Genomic DNA, 15,885 nt, shown 5'->3' with positions numbered 1-15,885 from the left:
AATGTATTGTTAAGTAAAAAGGGATTTTTTTTAAAAGGTAAGGCTTTTGATACATATAGACAAATTGTCCTCAAAAGAACATACCAATATCTAGTTCTACCAGCGGTTATGAGAGTGTCTGCTTCTCCAAACCCTTCCCACAGAGGTATTTTTTAATACCTGTGCTAAGTGCTAGGAAAAAAATATCATCTTGTTTTAGGTTGAAACTTATTTTTAGTAAAGTTGAACTTTTTTCATATTAATTGGAAGATTATATTTCTTTGGGGAATTGCTATTCATGTTCCTTGCTGATTTTCCTCTTGCAATATTAGTTTTATTATTGAGTTACAAAATATTACTAATATTCTTCAGTTTTTCAAATACAGTATGTTGAATCTGTTTCCCATATATTTCTATCTTTAAACGTGGTTCACATGTTTTCTTACCATATCAAAAATTTAATTATTATATTGTCAAATCCATTTTTTCCCCTTACAGTTTTACCTTTACTGATGAGGCTTTTAAAAGTAAAAATATTTCAATGACTTTCACACTTGACAGGAATTATACGATTTTAAAAAATACAAAATAACAAAGGCTACTGGAAAGTCAAGTCAGACTTTTTAAATAAATTGATCATCATCATAGAAGCATCTTTATATATTTGAAAAATTTAGGAAAAAAACCACTAAGCTATTTTATTTCGTACAGAAAATAATGCACATATGGATTCAAAACCCCAGTGGGATTATATTTCTGTAGGCTGCAGTGGTCCACCCTGAAGGGTTTTAAGCAAGAAAGTGACATGATTGGTTAAGACTTTCAGAAGGATCTCTGAACTGGCTAGGTTCCAAAATTATATTCATAAAAAATAAAATAGAGGGATTGGTTTAAAAATTTTTGTCAGTAAGGCCACTGAAAAAAATTACTATTGTTGCATGGATATTTTAATATCAGTAATGCAGAAAATCATGGAACAAAAGTTAATAATTTTTAATTGAATAAGTTTACTTTAATGAAAAATTCAATACTTAGACTTCAGTTTTCTCATTTTTGCCTCAAAGTATTACCTGTTAAAAATTTTGGTACTGGAGAATCATTGGTAAAGAGAGTAGATAAATTATAGAAAATTAAGAATGTAGACTAGGAGACCAGTTAAAGCATCCTCAACAATTCTTATCCCAAAGTAAGCAGACACAGAAAGTGTAAAGTGGTAGATAAGTCTTGGAGATCTGGCCCAATCCTCTCAAATTAAAACTTAGTCTACCTAATAAGTTAATAATTATAAAGTATTTTTAACTACATGGTCTCTAATAAACAAGAGACATTCCACACACACTGAAATCTATGAGTTTCTGAATTACAGAACTTTTCCATATGTCTCCATTAAACTCCAATATATGACAGCTCTGGATAAATTGAGGTCTTCATTATCAGAGGATGATTGGTAAAGGATAACAGCAACTGAAATTGAATTTTCTTAAAACAGGTACCAACATTTCATTGTACAAGGGAAAGAAAGTGTTGTATATTTTTTAAAAAACCAACTAAAACTCATCAAAAAAGGCCTTTTAAAATTTATTTAACTATATGCAAATTCTTAGAACAAGAATAAATTAAATGTTTGGGTTTTTTGCATAATCTTTCCAATGAAATTATGAAGCAGAATATGACATCCTTACTTCATATCTGAATTTTGTACTATAATAAAAAGAGGGCCATTTCTGTATAACATTCAAGGTCTTTATCAATTTTCCCAAAGGCCTTTCCTTAGTCCTGTGGGATATTCACAATAATTCTTTGAAGTTTCTATCATGTCATCATTTCTGTCGTTCTCTTTTCTCTAATTGATAACTAGTCTCACTCTATCAGATCCTCATTTGCCAATGATTTTGACCAGTTCTCTAACATCACTCTCAAGGCCTTGCAAAATTTTACATCCTTTGCAAGATCAGAAATTTCATGTTCCCCATGATAAGCACTGCACCTACATTATATTGTTTGAAATATAACAATCAGGAAAAGACCAACAAAGACAGTGGGAGGGAAAAGCAGATCCTGGAATATTTAAATGGGTACTAATTTTTTAACTGCCATATCACTAAGTAAATATTCTTAGGATAACCTCAGTTCTCCCTCTAACCTCATAACTGGGGGACCTTGATTATTAAATGGACTCTTAAACCTTCATGAATGAGAAGTAAGGCTGTATATTGGGCTTAAGAATTTAAATTACATATTTTTTCCCTTACTTTCATATGAAGCAACAGAAAATACTCTCCACAACTATCAATATTTTTATTTTACAATATAAGCAAACCTCAAAACTAAGAAATGAACTAGAAGGCATGAAGACATTACTAAGTATGTGGAAAATGACTATCTAGAACCAAACCAGGAAATGCATGTCCATATCTCTGAACAGTACAGTGAGGTGGTCTAATGGAACTGAGTATGAATTCCAGCTCTACCACTTCCTATAAAAAGACCCCGGGGAAATCTCTTTACCTGAGTTGCAGTTTCTTCATTCCTTAAAATGAGTACAATATCTGTCTCACATCAGGATACTGTGAGGATTAAACAATATAATGTATCAAAAGTGCTTCACAAAAGGTTTGGCACATGGTAAGCACTCAAAAAATTAATAACTAATACACAATTAAGCTCATGCCAGAGGACCTTTCAGATCCTTACTCAAAACACTTAAGTGATATGTACTTCTAAATAGCTTCAAAATCTGTTTTTCTAACAAACAGATAAGAAGCAAATTCAAATTTGTAGGTGTGGGGTTCTAGGGCAGGCACATTGATAGCATCAAATGAGAACTGACATTGAAAAAGAACACAAATTCTAATAGCAAATTAGTCAGAGGTCATTTTGAGTAGGGGCAAACAACTTGACATGTCTTTTCTTTTTGAGATAAGAAATTTTTAAATTGTAAAATATTAGAAACATAAAGAAAATTATGAAGAATATAACAAACATCTGTGATACCCACCACCCAGCTTTATCAAATTTTAACATTTGGTTATATTTCAGATTTTTTTGAACATTACAAACACAATTGAAGACCCCTGTATATCCCTCCCCAATCCCATTCCCCTCCCTCCCTCTCCAGAGGGAACCACTATCCAAAATTTGTTGTCACTCCCCTTGCAAGTTTTTAATACTATGAATTCATAAGTATGTATCCATAAGTAATTTACAGTTTGGTTTTGCATTCAACTTATTCTGTAAATATTTAATGAGCCACTATGTGGCACAGTTCTAGGTGCTGGGGATAGAGCAGAGAACAAACAAATACATGCCTTCATCAAGTTTATGTTTATTTTTAAACTTTATATAAATGGTATCACACTGTACAGCTCATTCTACAATTTGCTTTTCTGGCTCGACCTTTTATTTCTGATGTATCTCAGATGCTGATGCTTCTAGTTCATTTATTTTAACTGATGTATAGTATTCCATCGTATGAGTATACAATTCATTTATCTTCCTTTTATGTTTTGTTTTTTTGGCCACGAGGCATGTGGGATCTTAGCTCCCCGACCAGGGACTGAACCTGCACCCCCTGCCTTGGAAGGCGAAGTCTTAACCACTGGACCGCCAGGGAAGTCCCTTATCTTCCTCTTGATGGAGATTTGTTTTCAACTTCTATTACTAACGATGCTGTAATGAACCTTTACACATTTCCTTGTTCACATGTGCTTTAATTTCTTTTAAACAATCAATCTTCAATTTTACCAGATATTGCTAAATTGCTCAAAATAATTTTACCAATTTATATTCCATCAATAATGTCTAAGAGTTTTCTATTTCTCAGCATCTTTGTCAATATTTGATATTTCTTCATTGTTATTTTTATTTGCATTTCCATAACTAGTAAGCTTGAATATCTTTCCATATTTATTGCTCATTTTATTTTCTCTTATGCGAGTCTCTGCCTATTTTGCTCTAAGGTAATTGTTTCATATATTCTGGATACTAATCCTTTTTTTTTTTTTTTTTTTTGCGGTACGCGGGCCTCTCACTGTTGTGGCCTCTCCCGTTGCAGAGCACAGGCTCTGGACGCGCAGGCTCAGCGGCCATGGCTCACGGGCCCAGCCGCTCTGCGGCATGTGGGACCTTCCCGGACCGGGGCACGAACCCGTCTACCCTGCATCGGCAGGCGGACTCTCAACCACTGCGCCACCAGGGAAGCCCATTAATCCTTTTTTTGGCTATGTACATCGAAAATATCTTCTCGCACCAGCTTATAGCTTACCTTCTCACACTGTTATGTCTTTGGTTATAATGAAGTTTTAAATTTTAATGCAGTTGAATTTTTCAATCCTCAATGGTTTATACTTTTTGTGTCTTAAAAAGAATTCTTTCTCGTACTTAGAACATAAATATTCTATATTTCTTCTAAAAAGGTTTGCTTTCATAATTACGTCTTTAACTGGCAGTTATTTTTAGTTATGGTATGAGATAGAAATCTAATTTCATTTTCTTTTTTCATACATATAACAAATTCTCTTTTCCATTTTCCCCCACTGGTTTATAATGCCCCTGCTCTCATATATAAAATTTTCATATATGCATGGGTCTGTTTCTAGAAGTTCTATTCCATTCCATAGGTCACTTAATCTGTCCCTGTCCTAAGACAACGTCTGATATCTGGAGGGGTGAGTACTCCTACAATCTGTCTTCCTCAAACTTTTCTCAGACATTCTTGCCACTTTGCTGTTCAATATGAACTTTTAAATCAAGAAAAAAAAAAAAACATTCTGTTGGGATTTTGATTAAAACTGCACTAAATTCATAGATTAATTTGGGAAGAACTGACTTCTTTATAATACTTAGTTTGCTCCTTCAGAGAAGATTTGCGTTTCTTTTTGCAGGTACCTGACAGCCCTGCCAAGCTGGATCCAGTTTAAAATTGTTGGCTGGAGGGTTTTGGACCATATCACAGTGTGAAGGCTGCATGAAGGCTGGCTTGTAGTTAGAAATTCAGAGATTTTCTGACATCCCTCTACCCAGTGCCACAGTCTAGATGAACAAGGTGGTTTATTTCTAGATCACCTTTATGCTGAAATTGTAGCCCTTTGCAGTCCCCAGCCTTATGCATTGTTTTCTATTAGACTCCTCACCTTGAACTGGAGGTAGAATTAACTCTCCTGTCCTTTGTACTCCTCACACCTGTCAAAACAGAAACTCAAGAGTCACAGGCATTTGGCAGATGCCTTCAGGGTAAAAAGCCAGTTGAGTACGTGTTTACTTCTTTGCATTCCTGCTTCATTTTTGGCCCTAGGCTTCCTTTCTTTCTTATCAGCTCAACTCTACATTAAAAAAAATATTAAAAAAAAATTTATCCAGCATTTCTATTTTTAGTAGAAAGGTTGTTCAAGGTATTTACAATCTTCTACAACCTAATTTTTATCTGCTTGATTTACCAGTTTTGGACAGAACTGTATTAAAATCTCTTAATATGATTATAGACATGTAATTCATTATTATTATTTTTGCTTTCTTAATTTCAAGTTGTATACAAGCTCATGATTATGATATCTTCTTGGTGGATTTTTCTTTTTATTAATATTTACTGTTGCACTTTCCTTATTAAAACCTTTGGTCTGGAGAAGTCAGGGAAGATGGCGTAAGAGTAAGACGCGGAGATCACTTTCCTCCTCACAGATACATCAGGAATACATCTACACGTGGAACAACTCCTACAGAACACCTACTGAACGCTGGCAGAAGACCTCAGACCTCCCAAAAGGCAAGAAACTCCCCACGTACCTGGGTAGGTCAAAAGAGAAAAGAATAAACAGAGACAAAAAAATAGGGACTGGACCTGCACCAGTGGGAGGGAGCTGTGAAGGAGGAAAGCTTTCCACACACTAGGAAGCCCCTTCGTGGGCGGACACTGCGGGTGTCGGAGGGGGGAAGCTTCAGAGCCATGGAGAACAGCACAACAACAGGGGTGCGGAAAGGAAAGCAGAGAGATTCCCGCACAGAGGATCGGTGCCGATCAGCACTCACCAGCCCAAGACGCTTGTCTGCTCACCCGCCGGGGCGGGCGGGGCTGGGAGCTGAGGCTCCGGCTTCGATTGGAGCAAAGGGAGAGGACTGGGGTTGGCGGCGTGAACACAGCCTGCAGGGAGTTGTGCACCACGGCTAGCCGGGACCGAGTACGGGGAAAAGTCTGGAGCTGCCAAAGAGGCAAGAGACTTTTTCTTCCCTCTTTGTTTCCTGGTGCGCGAGGAGAGGGGATTAAGAGCGCTGCTTAAAGGAGCTCCAGAGACGGGCGCGAGCCGTGGCTAACATTGCGGACCCCAGAGACGGGCATGAGACGCTAAGGCTGCTGCTGCCGCCACCAAGAAGCCTGTGTGCGAGCACAGGTCACTATCCACACCTCCCTTCCGGGGAGCCTGTGCAGCCCGCCACTGCCAGGGTCCCGGGATCCAGGGACAACTTCCCCGGGAGAACGCTCAGCGCACCTCAGGCTGGTGCAACGTCACGCCAGCCTCTGCCTCCTCAGGCTCGCCCCGCACTCCGTACCCCTCCCTCCCCCTGGCCTGAGTGAGCCAGAGCCCCCCGAATCAGCGGCTCCTTTAACCCCGTCCTGTCTGAGCGAAGAACAGACGCCCTCAGGCGACCAACACACAGAGGCGGGGCCAAATCCAAACCTGAACCCCGGGAGCTGTGCGAACAAAGAAGAGAAAGGGAAATCTCTCCCAGAAGCCTCAGGAGCAGCGGATTAAATCTCCAAAATCAACTTGATGTACCCTCCATCTGTGGAATACCTGAATAGACAACGAATCATCCCAAATTGAGGAGGTGGACTTTGAGAGGAAGATTTATTATTTTTTCCCCTTTTCCTCTTTTTGTGTGTATGTGTATGCTTCTGTGTGAGATTTTGTCTGTATAGCTTTGCTCTCACCATTTGTCCTAGGGTTCTATCCGTCCGCTTTTTTTTTTTTTACTTTAAAAAAAGTTTTTCTTCCTTCCTTTCTTTCTTTCTTTCTTTCTTTCCTCCCTCCCTCCCTCCCTCTCTCTCTCTCTCTCTCTTTCTTTCTTTCTTTTTCTCCCTTTTATTCTGAGCTGTGTGGATGAAAGGCTCTTGGTGCTGCAGCCAGTAGTCAGTGCTGTGCCTCTGAGGTGGGACAGCCAACTTCAGGACACTGGCCAACAAGAGACCTCCCAGCTCCACGTAATGTCAAACGGCGAAAATGTCCCAGAGATCTACATCTCAACACCAACACCCAGCTTCACTCAACAACCAGCAAGCTACAGTGCTGGACACCCTATGCCAAACAACTAGCAAGACAGAAACACAGCCCCACCCATTAGCAGAGAGGCTGCCTAAAATAAGTCCACAGACACCCCAAAGCACACCACCAGACGTGGACCTGCCCACCAGAAAGACAAGATCCAGCCTCATCCACCAGAACAAAGGCACTAGTCCCCTGCACCAGGAAGCCTACACAACCCACTGAACCAACTTTAGCCACTGGGGACAGACACCAAAAACAACAGGAACTACAAACCTGCAGCCTGCAAAAAGGAGACCCCAAACACAGTAAGATAAGCAAAATGAGAAGACAGAAAAACACACAGCAGATGAAGGAGCAAGATAAAAACCCACCAGACCTAACAAATGAAGAGGAAATCGGTAGTCTACCTGAAAAAGGATTCAGAATAATGATAGTAAAGATGATCCAAAATCCTGGAAATAAAATAGACAAAATGCAAGAAACATTTAACAAGGACCTGGAAGAACTAAAGATGAAACAAGCAATGATGAACAACACAATAAATGAAATTAAAAATACTCTAGAAGGGATCAATAGCAGAATAACTGAGGCAGAAGAACAGATAAGTGACCTGGAAGATAAAATAGTGGAAATAACTACTGCAGAGCAGAATAAAGATAAAAGAATGAAAAGAACTCAGGACAGTCTTAGAGACCTCTGGGACAACATTAAATGCACCAACATTCGAATTATAGGGGCTCCAGAAGAAGAAGAGAAAAAGAAAGGGACTGAGAAAATATTTGAAGAGATTATAGTTGAAAACTTCCCTAATATGGGAAAGGAAATAGTTAATCAAGTCCAGGAAGCACAGAGAGTCCCATAAAGGATAAATCCAAGCAGAAACACGCCAAGACACATATTAATCAAACTGTCAAAAATTAAATACAAAGAAAACATATAAAAAACAGCATGGGAAAAACAATAAATAACACACAAGGGAATCCCCATAAGGTTAACAGCTGATCTTTCAGCAGAAACTCTGCAAGCCAGAAGGGACTGGCAGGACATATTTAAAGTGATGAAGGAGAAAAACCTACAACCAAGATTACTCTACACAGCAAGGATCTCATTCAGATTTGATGGAGAAATTAAAACCTTCACAGACAAGCAAAAGCTGAGAGAGTTCAGCACCACCAAACCAGCTTTACAACAAATGCTAAAGGACCTTCTCTAGGCAATAAACACAAGAGAAGGAAAAGATCTACAATAACAAACCCAAAACAATTAAGAAAATGGGAACAGGAACATACATATCGATAATTACCTGAACTGTAAATGGATTAAATGCTCCCACCAAAAGACACAGACTGGCTGAATGGATACAAAAACAAGACCCATGTATATGCTGTCTACCTGAGACCCACTTCAGACCTAGAGACACATACAGACTGAAAGTGAGGGGATGGAAAAAGATATTCCATGCAAATGGAAACCAAAAGAAAGCTGGAGTAGCAATTCTCATATCAGACAAAATAGGCTTTAAAATAAAGACTATTAGAAGAGACAAAGAAGGACACTACATAATGATCAAGGGATCGATCCAAGAAGAAGATATAACAATTGTAAATATTTATGCATCCAACATAGGAGCACCTCAATACATAAGGCAAATACTAACAGCCATAAAAGGGGAAATCAACAGTAACACATTCGTAGTAGGGGACTTTAACAGCCCACTTTCACCCATGGACAGATCATCCAAAATGAAAATAAGTAAGGAAACACAAACTTTAAATGATACATTAAACAAGATGGACTTCATTGATATTTATAGGACATTCCATCCAAAAGCAACTGAATACACATTTTTCTCAAGTGCTCATGGAACGTTCTCCAGGAAAGATCATATCTTGAGTCACAAATCAAGCCTTGGTAAATTTAAGAAAACTGAAATTGTATCAAGTATCTTTTCTGACCACAGTGCTATGAGACTAGATATCAATTACAGGAAAAGATCTGTAAAAAATATAAACACATGGAGGCTAAACAATACACTATTCAATAACGAAGTGATCACTGAAGAAATCAAAGAGGAAATAAAAAAATACCTAGAAACAAATGACAATGGAGACACGATGACCCAAAACCTATGGGAGGCAGCAAAAGCAGTTCTAAGAGGGAAGTTTACAGCAATACAATCCTACCTTAAGAAACAGGAAACATCTCGAATAAACAACCTAACCTTGCACCTAAAGCAATTAGAGAAAGAAGAACAAGAAAACCCCAAAGTTAGCAGAAGGAAAGAAATCATGAAGATCAGATCAGAAATAAATGAAAAGGAAATGAAAGAAATGATAGCAAAGATCAATAAAACTAAAAGCTGGTTCTTTGAGAAGCTAAACAAAATTGATAAACCATTAGCCAGACTCATCAAGAAAAAAAGGGAGAAGACTCAAATCAATAGAATTAGAAATGAAAAAGGAGAAGTAACAACTGACACTGCAGAAATACCAAAGATCATGAGAGATTACTACAAGAAACTCTATGCCAATAAAATGAACAACCTGAAAGAAATGGACAAATTCTTAGAAATGCACAACCTGCCAAGACTGAATCAGGAAGAAATAGAAAATATGAACAGACCAATCACAAACACTGAAATTCAAACTGTGATTAAAAGTATTCCAACAAAAGCCCAGGACCAGATGGCTTCACAGGTGAATTCTATCAAACATTTAGAGAAGAGCTAACACCTATCCTTCTCAAACTCTTCCAAAATATAGCAGAGGGAGGAACACTCCCAAACTCATTCTACGAGGCCACCATCACCTTGATACCAAAACCAGACAGGGACATCACAAAGAAAGAAAACTACAGGCCAATATCACTGATGAACATAGATGCAAAAATCCTCAACAAAATACTAGCAAACGGAATCCAACAGCACATTAAAAGGATCATACACCGTGATCAAGTGGGGTTTATTCCAGGAAGGCAAGGATTCTTCAATATATGCAAATCAATCAACGTGATACACCATATTAACAAACTGAAGAAAAACTATATGATCATCTCAATAGATGCAGAGAAAGCTTTCGACAAAATTCAACACCCATTTGTGATAAAAACCCTGCAGAAAGTAGGCATAGAGGGAACTTTCCTCAACATAATAAAGGCCATATATGACAAACCCACAGCCAACATCGCCCTCAATAGTGAAAATCTGAAAGCATTTCCACTAAGATCAGGAACAAGACAAGGTTGCCCACTCTCACCACTCTTATTCAACATAGTTTTGGAAGTTTTAGCCACAGCAATAAGAGAAGAAAAGGAAATAAAAGGAATCCAAATTGGAAGAGAAGAAGTAAAGCTGTCACTGTTTGCAGATGACATGATACTATACATAGAGAATCCTAAGATGCTACCAGAAAACTACTAGAGCTAATCAATGAATTTGATAAAGTAGCAGGATACAAAATTAATGCACAGAAATCTCTGGCATCCCTATACACTAATGATGAACAATCTGAAAGTGAAATCAAGAAAACACTCCCATTTACCAGTGCAACAAGAAGAATAAAATATCTAGGAACAAACCTACCTAAGGAGACAAAAGACCTGTATGCAGAAAATTATAAGACACTGATGAAAGAAATTAAAGATGATACAAATAGATGGAGAGATATACCATGTTCTTGGATTGGAAAAATCAACATTGTGAAAATGACTCTACTACCCAAAGCAATGTACAGATTCAATGCAATCCCTATCAAATTACCACTGGCATTTTTCACAGAACTAGAACAAAAAATTTCACAATTTGCATGGAAACACAAAAGACCCCGAATAGCCAAAGCAATCTTGAGAAAGAAAAACAGAGCTGGAGGAATCAGGCTCCCTGACTTCAGACTATACTACAAAGCTACAGTAATCAAGACAGTATGGTACTGGCACAAAAACAGAAAGATAGATCAATGGAATAGGATAGAAAGCCCAGAGATAAACCCACGCACATATGGACACCTTATCTTTGATAAAGGTGGCAGGAATGTACAGTGGAGAAAGGACAGCCTCTTCAATAAGCGGTGCTGGGAAAACTGGATAGGTACATGTAAAAGTATGAGATTAGAACACTCCCTAACACCATACGCAAAAATAAGCTCAAAATGGATTAAAGGGTTTCCCTGGTGGCGCAGTGGTTGGGAGTCTGCCTGCCAATGCAGGGGACACGGGTTCGTGCCCCGGTCTGGGAAGATCCCACGTGCCGCGGAGTGGCTGGGCCCGTGAGCCATGGCCGCTGAAGCTGTGCGTCTGGAGCCTGTGCTCCGCAGTGGGAGAGGCCACAGCAGTGAGAGGCCCGCGTACCGCCAAAAAAAAAAAAAAAAAATGGATCAAAGACCTAAATGTAAGGCCAGAAACTATCAAACTCTTAGAGGAAAACATAGGCAGAACACTCTATGACATAAATCACAGCAAGATCCTTTTTGACCCACCTCCTAGAGAAATGGAAATAAAAACAAAAATAAACAAATGGGACCTAATGAAACTTAAAAGCTTTTGCACAGCAAAGGAAACCATAAACAAGACCAAAAGACAACCCTCAGAATGGGAGAAAATATTTGCAAATGAAGCAACTGACAAAGGATTAATCTCCATAATTTACAAGCCGCTCATGCAGCTCAATAACAAAAAAAACAAACAACCCAGTCCAAAAATGGGCAGAAGACCTAAATAGACATTTCTCCAAAGAAGATATACAGACTGCCAACAAACACATGAAAGAATGCTCAACATCATTAATCATTAGAGAAATGCAAATCAAAACTACAATGAGATATCATCTCACACCAATCAGAATGGCCATCATCAAAAAATCTAGAAACAATAAATGCTGGAGAGGGTGTGGAGAAAAGGGAACACTCTTGCACTGCTGGTGAGAATGTGAATTGGTACAGCCACTATGGAGAACAGTATGGAGGTTCCTTCAAAAACTACAAACAGAACTACCATATTACCCAGCAATCCCACTACTGGGCATATACCCTGAGAAAACCATAATTCAAAAAGAGTCATGTACCAAAATGTTCATTTCAGCTCTATTTACAATAGCCAGGAGATGGAAACAACCTAAGTGTCCATCATCAGATGAATGGATAAAGAAGATGCGGCACATATATACAATGGAATATTACTCAGCCATAAAAAGAAACAAAATTGAGTTATTTGTAGTGAGGTGGATGGACCTACAGTCTGTCATACAGAGTGGAGTAAGTCAGAAAGAGAAAGACAAATACCATATGCTAACACATATATATGGAATCTAAGAAAAAAAAATGTCATGAAGAACCTAGGGGTAAGATGGGAATAAAGACACAGACCTACTAGAGAATGGACTTGAGGATATGGGGAGGGGGAAGGGTAAGCTGTGACAAAGTGAGAGAGTGGCATGGACATATATACACTACCAAACGTAAAATAGCTAGCTAGTGGGAAGCAGCCGCATAGCACAGGGAGATCAGCTTGGTGCTTTGTGACCACCTAGAGGGGTGGGATAGGGAGGGTGGGAGGGAGGGAGACGCAGGAGGGAAGAGATATGGGAACATATGTATATGTATAACTGATTCACTTTGTTATAAAGCAGAAACTAACACACCATTGTAAAGCAATTATACTCCCATAAAGATGTAAAACAATAAATAAATAAATATAAAAAACCTTTGGTCTTATATCTGTCCAATAATGATAACCTACATCAGTTTTCTTTACCTATTTGTGGGTAGTTTTATTTTTGGTATCTCCATAAAGAGTATATATGTAATTTTGTTTTTTATTCAAATTGCTATCTCTGTGCCTTTTAATAAAGAAGATCAATCCATTTATATTTACTGTGAACTATTAATATATTTGGAACTATTTCTACTTCCTGTTTTCTATTTATCCTTCCTTTCTTTTGCTTATTTTTTTTTACTTTTTTAAGCTTTCCTTTCTTTTACTGAACTGATCAAGTTTTCAATATTCTCTGCCACCCACCTTTGCTGGTTTGGAAGCTATAAACTATAGTTTTATTATTTTAATTTTTTAATCATATATACTTAATTATAGATTGTTCTGAAAGAGTGTGAAATTAGTTAATATTTCTATCCTCTTCTTGAACATGATGTGGACATTAAATGTTATACATTCCCACTGAAAAAAATTTCCCCACACGTACAACCTATTTGTTGTTACCATCCAGAGCTACAATGTGCAGTTTGGTAGCCATTAGCTACATGTGGCTAATGAGTCCTTAATATGTGGCCAGTCTGCATTGAGATGTGCTCTAAGTGTAACATATATACTGGATTTTGAAGATTTAGCATGAAAAAATGAAAGTATCAATAAAATATCTCAGTATTTTTTTATGCTGACTGCATGTTGAAATGAGAACATTTTAGGCATACTGGAGTAAATAAAATATATTATTAAAAATAAATTTCATGTCTTTTTTTTAATGTGACTACTAGACAATTTTTAATTTAAAATTATAATTGTACTGGATAGTGCTAATCTAGAGTTTTCATTTTAACTTTGTTTTAAATGCACCCTCCCCCCACAAAAATCCTAAATTATTATCTTTCTGCTATTAATAATTAACATTTATAATTTCACTGAATCAAAATTCTTTATTCTAGAATAACAATTTACCTGGATATGAAATGGTATTAAACATTACTTTGTCTTAGTATTTAAGATATTACTCCTTTTTCTCCTAGCATCAACTGTTGTTGATAAGAAACCAGTCAGTTCAATTATCGTACCTCTGAAGGTAATCTGGCCTCTAACTTTGGTGGCTTTTAAGATTTTCTCTTTATCTGATATTCTAGAATTTCACCACAACCTGTCTAGATGTAGCTTTATCTTTGTTTAACCCACTTGATTCTAGAGTTTACTTTTGATTCAAGGATTCAGGTCCTTCAGTGCTGAAAATTCTCAGCCTTTGTGCCTTCAAAATTTAGTTCTCCTCCAATCTCTGCAACTTCTTTCTTCTGTAACTGAGATATTATACATCTCAATCAATCTCTGGGTGCATTTTTTACTAATATTTTCTAACCCATTAATTCTCTCATCAGTGGTGCAATGGGTAACGTTTATCCCGTTTATTAAGTTTTTTAATATACCAACTATATTTTTAATTTACAAAAGTTCTAGTTGGTTTTTTTCCACATTAACCTATTTTTTTTTCATAATTTTGAGCTATTAGTGGGAAGTATCCCTTATTTCTTTGAGCATACTAAAAATGCTTTAAAGTTTCTTCCAATCAATGGAATACCATGCAGCCGTTAAAAAGAATAAAATCATCCCATGGGTACAAATATGGAATGATCTTAAATATGTCATTAAGTGAAAAAGCCAACGTATATAATAGTATGTGCAGAATGCTACCACTTATATAAAAGTTTATGTATATGTGTGTACATATGCTAGTACATGCATGAACTATCTCAGAAAGGATAGCAAGAAACTGGTAATAGTGGTTGCCTCTGGGGAGGGGAACTGGGTGGCTAGGGGAAAGAGGTGGGAGATAGACTTACTTTTCACTGTTTACCCTTTTGTACCTTTGAATTTTGTACCACGTGCATGTATTACCTAGTCGAAAAAAAATAAAATAATTCATTTTTTAAAATAAAGTCTTTGTTGGACTACTCCAAAAAATTAATTTTATCCAGAGAAAATACCTGTTCTAGTTGCTGGTTTTGTTATGATATTAACATTAGATATCTTCATGAGTTTGGGAAGTTTGGTTATATAGGCTTATTTTGAGCAAGAAAGATTTAAAATTTTTTTCTCTTTCTTCCTATTTAATGGTTTTATAGTTGCCCCCACTTGGATTTCTGGAACCAAATCCACTACTCGGCCTTATAATGACATTAAGGCCTCCAGTTTCATGATAATATTGGAGCTATCACATATATACCTTCAGTCACCAACTCAACAATGGCTTCATTCAATTCCTGGTCATGAGGCTGTATCTTTATCATCTAAAACCTACAGCCCCAGGTAATTAATAGCTTTTTCCTTTTTTCAGCCTCATTCCAACTAAACCCCTGGCTTCATATAGTAATTCTGGCTCTGGTTCCTGCCTCACATGAAACACTTTTAGCATTTTTGATTCCTGACAGGAGCTAAACTACTATATGTCAGTGCCTGACTGAAAACCCAGTGGGCTTATGGTTTCAACCCTGTAACAGCTTTGTGTCTGTGTTCTAGTCTGGCCATATGGCCACAAAGATGTTTATGTTGTTTCAGAGCCTGGCTGTATCTTTTGTGCTATTTAATCTATTGTTCTATATGTTTGGAGCTAGAGGTTACATCAAAATTCAATATGTCACCTTGACTAGAAGTAATTTCCTCATAAATTATTATTTTTTGAACATTAAAAGTAATCATTATGAAAGTCATATAATCTCATTATATAAAGTTTAGAAAACAGAAAATTACTCATAATCCATTCATTCTAACACATCCACTGCAAGCATTTAAAAATATTTCCTTCTAATCTTTTTCTTCTGCATCATGTCATATTTAGGTAATTTTTATGATTTTAACCTGTACTATCGCAAGCATTTGTCTATGCTGCTATGTAGTCTCTGTAACCATCATTTTAATGACTGCATATTAGTCCACCAAG

General features: G+C 37.2%; 1 protein-coding gene across 2 annotated transcripts in view; it reads right to left on the bottom strand.

Annotated features, from left to right (window-relative positions):
• Positions 1-15,885, bottom strand: part of DCAF10 (DDB1 and CUL4 associated factor 10) — a 53,131-nt gene that overhangs the window by 22,339 nt on the left and 14,907 nt on the right. The gene's annotated exons all lie outside the window — the stretch shown is intronic.

This window comes from Monodon monoceros, unplaced genomic scaffold, assembly GCF_005190385.1.
Source record: "Monodon monoceros isolate NGI ecotype Baffin Bay Population unplaced genomic scaffold, NGI_Narwhal_1 Super_Scaffold_5, whole genome shotgun sequence".
In the NCBI taxonomy this organism is placed as follows: Eukaryota; Metazoa; Chordata; class Mammalia; order Artiodactyla; family Monodontidae; genus Monodon; species Monodon monoceros.
The sequence above is the reverse complement of the archived record's forward strand: the minus strand, read 5'-3'. Positions and strand labels throughout refer to the sequence as shown.